This window comes from Ailuropoda melanoleuca, chromosome 2, assembly GCF_002007445.2.
Source record: "Ailuropoda melanoleuca isolate Jingjing chromosome 2, ASM200744v2, whole genome shotgun sequence".
NCBI classification, from domain to species: Eukaryota; Metazoa; Chordata; class Mammalia; order Carnivora; family Ursidae; genus Ailuropoda; species Ailuropoda melanoleuca.
Genome location: NC_048219.1, coordinates 192,768,257 through 192,777,876, shown reverse-complemented (window position 1 = coordinate 192,777,876; position 9,620 = coordinate 192,768,257). Strand labels below are relative to the sequence as shown.

General features: G+C 46.2%; 1 long non-coding RNA gene across 1 annotated transcript in view; it reads left to right on the top strand.

Moving 5' to 3' along the window:
• The first annotated feature begins 9,206 nt into the window (after positions 1 to 9,206).
• LOC117801160 overlaps positions 9,207 to 9,620 on the top strand; it is a 7,333-nt gene continuing 6,919 nt past the window's right edge. Inside the window, exon 1 of the long non-coding RNA XR_004623679.1 lies at positions 9,207 to 9,344. This is a non-coding gene — a long non-coding RNA (uncharacterized LOC117801160). The remainder of the gene's footprint in view (positions 9,345 to 9,620) is intronic.

The following is a 9,620-nucleotide window of genomic DNA, read 5'->3' as shown; positions in this document are numbered from 1 at the left end:
TGGGACCTCACAAAGCTGCAGGATACAGTGGAAAGAAGACCGGGAAAAGCTCATAGACGGCTCATAGAGTGGTGAAGGGACAGATTAACCTACAAATAATAAGAACCACAGAATAAGAACACAAATAAATGGAGATGCAAAACTGAGAGGTACAAATCCAAAAAGGTAAGCAAAGCCCTGCCAGGCTGATGTGCTGAAATCACTGGGTGCTGCCTGTCCGGGGCACAGCAGGGAGGAAGGCGGCACTGTTCATGGGCTGGGGCCAGCCACCTCAGCCCCAGGCCACCGTGCCCTACGAGCCCGCCTCTGGGCTCCAGCCCAAAGATGAAACGACAGATGGCGACACAGCAAGCAAATGCTCACAGGCCAAAGAGCCAGTTTGAAGGGGCTTCCCCAGGAAAAAGTGGACAATTTGAGCATTGAAAGGAATGACTGCGACTGTAAAACACTGAATAAAAATAGTGAACCCACAGTGACAGAGAGAGAGGGGGAGAGAGAGGAAAGGGAACGTTCGCCTCCATTGGAGAAGACTCTCCTACCAAATCCTTACTTTGAAAGGTAATTAAACCGAAAGAATGCAGAAATTACCCCGCCTTTTTTTTTTAAGAGAAATTGTAGCCCTTCCCCAATTGAAGTGGGAAAAATTTACAGAAGCATACCAGCAGACAAAAGTGAAAGAGATGACAGAAATGGGGGGACTCTCTATTTTGCAAACTAGTAATGTAACTGATCCAGGCACGTCATGACATGTGAACGCTGAAAACCGTTACAGACAAGGATACTTGCGTGGTGCCCAGGAAGCACTGCACAGGTTACCTTCTGACTGCAAAGAGGGAAATCCACATTTCTGATGGAAAGATCTAGCATCTCCGCATAACCAAATGATGACACAGCAGAGGGCACAGCCTGACAGGACACTGAACATCCCAGATTGAGGAATTTGCCCAAAACATCAACACGAATGTAATCAAGTCTTCAAACCTCTCGCTTCCAGTTGACCGCAAATAAAAGGATCAAAGAAACCACAAGGAAACAAACGGACAAATCCAGACAGATTTTACAAGACCACTGCCCTTGTCTCTTCAAAACATCAATGTCAGAGTGGGGAGGGGAGGGAGAAGGTGCCTGTGGGAAGCTGTTTGAAGCTGAGAGACTAAAGAGGTACAACAACAAAATATAATGCATGAATTCTGATTGGTACGTGGTCCCCCAAGAGAGGTTATAAAAGACATCTTTGGTTCAATTGGGGGAATCTAAAAATCATGTGCTCGTTAGACATTAGAAAATCACAATTAAGGGCGCCTGGGTAGCGCAGTCGTTAAGCATCTGCCTTCGGCTCAGGGCGTGATCCCGGCGTTCCAGGATCGAGTCCCACATCAGGCTCCTCCACTGGGAGCCTGCTTCTTCCTCTCCCACTCCCCCTGCCTGTGTTCCCTCTCTCGCTGGCTGTCTCTATCTCTGTCGAATAAATAAATAAAATCTTTAAAAAAAAATCACTATTAATTTTTAGGTGTAATAATAGTACATAGGAAAACGTCCTTATTTTTAGGAGTCCTTATTTTTAGGAGTTTAGGTAGAATAATGATATATTTTAAAATGTCATTTTTAGGAGATGCAGGCTGAGCTATCTGGGGGTAAACTGTTGTGATGTCTACAAATTACTTCCAAAAGGTTTAGCAGATTATTTATTTATATTCAATAATATAAATACGGCATTTGGGCAATTCGTTTAACAATTATTGATTCTTGGTAGTAGTATATTAGGCATATACTGTACTAGTATTCTTTTTTAAATTTTCATAATTAAAAATTGAAAAAGAGCTTTCCCTGCAAAGATATTCTTCACAGAATATACGGTACAACCATCACAAGGGATAAGAATAAAGAGATTTTAGGGGCGCCTGGGTGGCTCAGTTGTTAAGCGGCTGCCTTCGGCTCAGGGCATGATCCCGGAGTTCTGGGATCGAGCCCCACGTCAGGCTCCTCCGCTGGAAGCCTGCTTCTTCCTCTCCCACTCTCCCTGCTTGTGTTCCCTCTCTTGCGGGCTGTCTCTATCAAATAAATAAATAAAATCTTTAAAAAAAAAAAAAAAGAATAAAGAGATTTTAATAACACGGAGAAATGCTAACACTAAAGTGAAAACTTACATATACTTTCATTCCAACTCAGTTAAACATACCCAGAAAAACAGTCTAGAAGGAAATATAAAAATAACAGTAATGATGGTGCAGGTGGAACTCTGGGTGCTGAAATCAGGAACTTACCTTCTTCCCCTCCCCTCCCTTTCCTCCTCTCCTCCCCAGCTTCTCCCACTTCCTTCTTTGACTGGTGCTCCTCCTGCTCTGCCCACATCCTAAAGCCAGTGGCTGAGCTGAGGGGGCCCTCCCTCCCACAGGGCTACTGCTCCCTCTCTCAGGTTCCAGGAACCACTCCTCCCACTGCTGCCACATAACTGTCAAGGTGTTGGGTAGGACCCAGTAGGAAGAGGCGCGATCTGGAATCTACAAGGCTCAGGTGGCTTCATAGCACACCGGACTGCTCTGGGTCTGTGCCCCTCATCTGCGAAATTGGGATAGTTGAGAATAAGAGGATCCAGGGTACCACTGCAGCAGGGCCCAGTGAGAGCAAAATTCCAGAGCTGGTCCTCAAGTAGAGCTTCTTATCTCAGAGAAGAGCTCCCTTATCCAGTCGAGGGAACCACAAGCCTCCTCTTCCCCAACACCCACACCAAACCATCACTAAGTTCTCACAATGCTAAATCCAACAAACTCTATCACCACCACCACAATCTTGGCCCAGGCTACCAGCACCCACTCAGGTGGCCACAACAGAGCCGGAGCGATCCTTTCAACATAGATCAGATTATGTCTCACTACTTCCTAAAATCTTGAAGCAGGGAGAGCTGGCTGGCTCAGTTGGTAGAGCGAGCGACTCTTGATCTTGGGGTCATGAGTTTGAGACCCATGTTGGGTGTAGAGACTACTTAAATAAAATAACAAAATAAAATCTTAAAGCAATAGCACCCCACTCCTCCAGAGCCACCTAACACAGCATCCTACCCAGTTCCCCAGCCTCATGTCCCTATCAAGGTCACCTTAAGTCTTGCCAACTCTATCCACACCAGCTTTCTTTCAGCCCTTTGTTCCCCAAGCTCCCTCTGGCCACAGAGCCTTTGCATACCTCTTTGATCAGCTACGTCCTCTTCACTCTTTTATAAACTATTTAAAAAAGAATCTTTTTCATTATAAAATAGCACACATAAATATAAGTCCACAGAACAAAAATGCATAATTATCACAAACTGAGAACCCACCACCTAGGTCAAGAAACAGAATACTACCAGCACCCTGGAAGCGTCCTCTCTCATGGGCCATCCAATCACTACCCATATTTTCCCATTTTCCAGACTTCTCTGGTAATCTTTTCTTTGCATGCAAGCTTAAAGACACAAGCAAGCAAGACTGAACACCTCAGCGTCCTATCCATTCCATCCTGGATATAAATGGAATCATACACAACATTCTTTCATGTCTGGTTTTTTTGGCCAGACTACATCAATGCTATGATTAATCCCTAAGTCAGCAGGTAGGGACAGTTCATTTTCACTGATGCATACTATTCTCTTAAAAGAACATACTGTAATTTACTTCTCCATTCCACCACTGACCGATGTTTGGGTTCTTTCCACTTTTGAGCTATTACAAAAAACACACTAGTAATACTCTTGCACACGCCTCTTGGAGTACTGTTAGTTCACATAAGCTATTAGATACACACACCTAGAAGTAGAATTGCTGAAACATAGGGTATATGTTTTTCAACTTTAATAGACGCTGCCAAAATGTCTTCTAACGTGGTGTTACCAACTTAATATTCCCACCAACAGTAGATGAGCTTTCCCTTGCTCCACATCCTTCCTAACACCTGGAAAGAGACATCAAATGAGGAGATGCACAGGGCGAGGTATGGGAGTTGGGGGGAGCAGAGCTTCCATTCCCCCTCTGGGCATGCCAGCCTCCCACACACACACATTAATGTGTTCACCAACCCAGAAACTCCTTGAATCTCCTTGTTGAAGAGTTTTTGTAACTCAATCTCCAAACCCCCTCTGCTCCTAGGAAGGTGGGGGTAAGGCTGAAAGTTCACACCTCTAATCACTTCTTTGGTCTTTCTGGTGACCAGCTCCCATCCTGAAGCTATCTAGGCACCCCATCCCGAGTCACCCCATTAGCATAAATTCAGATGTAGCCAAAAGGGGCTCATTACGAATAATAAAAGACAATCCTATCACTCATGTTCCAAGGGAACATGAATCTTAAGGAGGCACTATTCCAACTATTCCTGACCCCAAGGTAAAAAGCAGCCAGCCGCAGATGCCAGCTCACTTCCACAGACCTTCATCCTCCCCAGTTCCTAGCCCTGTAAAACTGCATTATCTTATCAGCAGCCTCCTATTAGCAGATGGTGCTTGGCAGAAAGCTGCTCAGTTACTTGGACCACCACTACCAGAAGCAGAAGTCACTTTATCCTACTCATCTCCCCCTACCGCCCCCCTCCCTCCCAGTATTAGGCCAAATTCACCTGTTTACATCCTCTCAAAGCGCTCTGTCACCTGCTTAATACTCACACCCATTACAATGCCACACTGTGCGATTACCTAAGTACTATCTGTCCTGTTTTCAGACTACTAGCTCCAGGGGTGTTTATAGTTCTCGTTCAGTAAGGAACCCCAAGTGCCTAGTACACTTAACAGTATTTGCTGAGTTAAAATGAATCTGTGAAATAAGAAAAATAATGACTAGCCCATGGTATTCCCACTTGTATTCAATAAATTAACTTTTTAAAAACATTTTCATTGCTAATCGTCTGCCACATTCATTTTTATTTGCTCTCCTGGCTGCTAGAGATGACGAATCAGCCAGCTTGAGCTGGGGGAGGAGGGGTTCAGGGAGAATGATTAAAAAGACAGAAATAACCATAAAAGAAACAATTTACTGAAGGCCAGGCCCTATGCTAAGTGTATGTAGATTGTCCCATTTACTTCTATGACTTAAGAACATCATTTCTGTTTTAGGGATCTGACAGCTCCTATCATCCTTTCTCTTTTGCAGATATGGAAGCTGAGGCTCAAGAACACATTTACTGTCGCTACCACCAACCCAGGCATTAGTATTTTCCTTGCTTCAGCTTAGGAAACCAAGTCTTAAGAGAGGTCTAGGAACCTGTCCGTGATCTCATGTCTCATAAGTGGGAAAGAAGGGCGTGAACCAACTTCATTTAACACCTAAGTTTAGGCTCTTAAATACACATGTGAGCTTTAAAAACCTTTCAGAGAAATACACACCTGCTAGGACAGCTATAATCAAGACGTAATAACTGAGGGCGTGGAGAAACTGGAACCCTCACACACTGCTGGGGGGAATGTAAAATGGTGCAGCCATTCTGGAAAACAGTCTGGCAGTTTCTCAAAGACTAAGCACAGAATTACCTTGTGACCCAGCGAATCTACTCCCAGGTAGACACGCACGAGAAATGACACATATGTCCACACAGAAACACGTACGTGAATATTCACAGCAGCCTCATCCAGAATAGCCAAAAAGTGGAAATAACCCAAGTGCTCACACTCCAACATGGATGCACTCTGAACACTTACACTAAGTGAAAGAAGCCAGACACAAAAGGCACATACTGCATGATTCTATATATGCGAAATGCAAATCCTCGAGACAGAAAGTAGATTAGCAATTGTCTAAGGCTGAGAGTTGAGAAGCAATGAGGAACGGATGCTAATGGTTATGGGGTTTCTTTTGGGGGTGATGGAAGCATTCTAAAATTGACTGTGGTGATGGCTGCACAACTGTGCGTACACTAAAAACCACCAAACTACACACTTTAAAGGAGTTAACTGTATGGTATGTGAATTATATCTTTATAAAGCTATTTTTTAAGTCTTTTACAACTTAAACATTTTGCCTAATTTCTGCTAGTCTTCATTTCACAATGGGAAAAATGCCTTGTTTAAATTTGAAGTCAGGAATATGAGCACTTTTCGTGCGCAAAGCCAAAAATGCAAACTTTTTTAAAACTCTGAAATAGATTAAACTCTATCTTAACTGATAATGCTTCACAGAATCACACTGTTCTTTATTCAAATTTCAAAATACTTTATAATGTGCTAGTGAATTAATCTACCAGTGTATTAGCCCTATCTTCTTTTTCCACTCTATGAGATCCTACAGAGTCGTTACTACGAGCTATGGTTAGGAAATAAAAATGAAGTAATGTGTTTGCTAGGGACAGTTGGAACTTTGGAAAATACCGGACATGCGTGAAATGCGAAACTACTAAATGACCAAGTCAAATCTCCACTCATCAAGTTTTCGTAATACTAAAGACCTGGGGGAAAGTTTTAAAAGAACCTCATAAACTAAAGATTTCTTTGGAGTTTGGGAAGGCTTGACACACATGTCATAAGGACCTGTTTCTCAAAGTCTGGTCCACGGGCCAGCAGCAGAAGCAGCATCTCCTGAGAGCTGATTAAAACGTAGACTCTCAGGCCCCAGCCCAGACCTACTCACCCAGAATCTGCATTTTAACAAGATCCCCAGGGGATGTGCCTGCACATTAAAATCTGAGAAGCACTGTCATAAGATCCTTCCCTTCCTTTTTCCATTAAGACAGCTCTTAGCTTGCACTGGACTGGTATTTCAAAAACCTGACATGCACACAGCTCTGGTCACGGCTTGTCCTCATTTTCATTCCTTGATCCTCTTCTCTACTCCAAACTGCAGAGGGGCTGATCCCTAACAGGCTGGGTTTCCCAAGCAAGAAGGGGATTCGGTGACTCAAGCAGCAGCTGCGCCCTCCAAAGGCACCAGGGCCCACCAGACAAACCAGGGCAGTTCAGCCTCTTGGCAGGTGGGAGTTGCTCCTAGGGTCCAAAATGCTACCTCCTCCCTCTGTCCTCCAGCTCAGGGGTGACAGTGGTTTCCTATCTGCTGCCTCATCTCAGGGTTGCTTCACTGGCCACTGTTTGCATCCTCAGTTCTTCAACACCTGTGCAACCATTCCCCTACACTAAATTCCCTGTTTGAAAGATTTTTTTTTTTTATTTGAGAGCGAGAAGGAGAGAGAGCATGTGCGAGCACAAGGGGGGGGCAGGCAGAGGGAGAAGAAGCAGACTCCCCGCTGAGCAGGGAGCCCAACTCAGAGACTCAGAGACACTGGACTGACCTGAGCCAAAGTCAGACACTTAACCGACTGAGCCACACAGGTGCCCCAAATTCCCTCTGTTTTAAATACTTCAAGTGGTTTCAGCTTTCCCTTTTATTTTTTTTTTTTAAGATTTTATTTATTTATTTGCCGGAGAGTGAGGGAGAGCAAGCACGCACAAGCAGGGGGAACAGCAGGCAGAGGGAGAAGCACACTCCCCACTGAGCAGGAAGCCCAATGTGGGACTCAATCTCAGGACCCTGGGATCACGACCCAAGCAGACGGCAGATGCGTAACCGACTGAGCCACCCAGGTGTTCCAGATTTCCCATTTAGACCCAGAATGATACCCCGTATCATTCTGGATATTTCTCTTATGCACCACATATACCAGAGCAATTTTCTGAATGGCTTATCTGCTTTTAAAAAAAATGGGGGGGAGCTATTGCACACAGAAAACCTCACACATCCCACATTCAGACAATCTCTAACAACACGAAAGAAAAATTAGCCTTAAGCTATTTGTACAGCAGATGTGACTGTATTCAGCAACTCAAATCCTCAGGGTGTATTTTTAACACTATACCCATCACTCCTCCTCAACCAGAACAGCTGGTAGGTACAGCAGCTATTGTTTTTTTTTGAGGGGGGGGACGTCTCCTAAAGAACAGAATTCTGGACAAACACTAGAATATCTGAGAGATCTAATCTTATCACACTTGTAAATCATATGATCTACCCCACACTGGGCTCATACTATGCTGCAGGACCAAACAACAGGGGAGAGCAACTCTTACCAGTATCATTTAGGGCTACTTGGAGATCTTCCTAAAAGCACATCTGACTGGTCACTCCCATGCTCTGAATAACCGTCAGCAGCTCCCTCTTGCCCAAGGCCAAAAACCCAACTCCACAGCTCCCCCTTCAAAATCCAGCCCCATCTACCTTTCCAGCCTCTTCCTAAATCCTCTCAACCTGACCCAAGCACTTTCTGATCATTCCCAGATGTGCCTAAACCTTTAGATATAGTATGTGTCAATATGCATTAACTATGTGGAAAGGGAATCCTTCCTCTTTGAGCTTGGCAAACTCTTTCCCTCAAGATCTGTTTTAAAGGGGACCTCCCCTCCCTGCCTGCCACGGTAGCTGGATTCTCTGTCCCCTGAGCTTCCACAGGACTTACTAGGTCATACTGTCACATGCACAGGTGTCCACCTCCCACAGACTAGGACCCAGGCTCCTAGTGTCCATCCTGACCATGGTTCAGCATCAGATCTACCTTCACTACCTGTGACACCCTGGGCAAGTCACTTAACCTCTCTACCTCGATTTCCAATCCCATAAGATGGGGATAATAGGTAACACCCAACTCAATGGGTTCCCGCTAGTAATAAATGAGTTACAGCCCATGCAGACTGCTGTCAAGTTAACCCAAGAAAAGTGCCTGGCACACTGCCTGGTAAGCGACGAAGACCTGCTCTCATTACAATCACTACTATTACCGTTATGCCTGGAACAAAGGAGGTGCTCAATACCTATTTTCTGAATAACTGGAACACTTCACAATAAACTTGTTTATAACACGTTCGGACCAAAGATTACCCCCCACCACAAGTATCAAAGGCTGACAGAAGGTAAAGCAAGAAATGGCTCCCACGGTGAAAGTACCAGCTGAACCCAACTGGCCCCGGAGGAAAAGCGCACTGCAGCAGGATGAGAGTCTGTGCCAGCTGGATCGGCCGGGGCTGCCCACAGCCCCAGCATGCCCTCGGCCACCTGTCCAGCCACTTGCCTGAGGCGGCCGTGTTCTAACAGAGAGGGCTCACCTGTAGCCAAAACCATAAGCAGTTTTCAACGGGAACCGCAATGGGAAAACAAAGGGCGCAACTTTCCTCCCGCAGAAAGGAAATGCGTCTTTCTGCAGTGAATATTTAGCGTCTGGAGTTCTCCACCAAGAGTTAGATGCCCAGCGGGTGCGCAGCCAGAGAAAGCCCCCTCTCCCGGCTTTCCCCAGAGGGAGGGAGAGCCGGTCATAGAACGCGCATCCCTTCCCTTAGGGGCACGAAAACACACGAGTCAAGGAAGAGCCCCCACGCCCCGGGTGCAGCTGGATTTCCCAGGGGACCACAGGTGAGTCTGCAGAGCACCCAGCGGGAAATGACCTGGTCAGTCCTCAGAAACGTGCAGAACCAGAGGCTCGGGGAGCGTACGCTTGAGGGGCGCAGCCAGCAGCCCCCGTTTCTGGTGCGCTCGCCCCCCGCCTCTAGGCCTCAGTTTCCTCCCAGTCCTCGCAGCGCGGGGCTTCCTCGCGGCCCACCGCGGCGGACGCCCCTGGCCCCGGCGCCCCGCCCCACCAGCTCGGCCCCGCGCGGAGCCCACCTGCGCCCCTGGCCCGGGGTCCCAGCC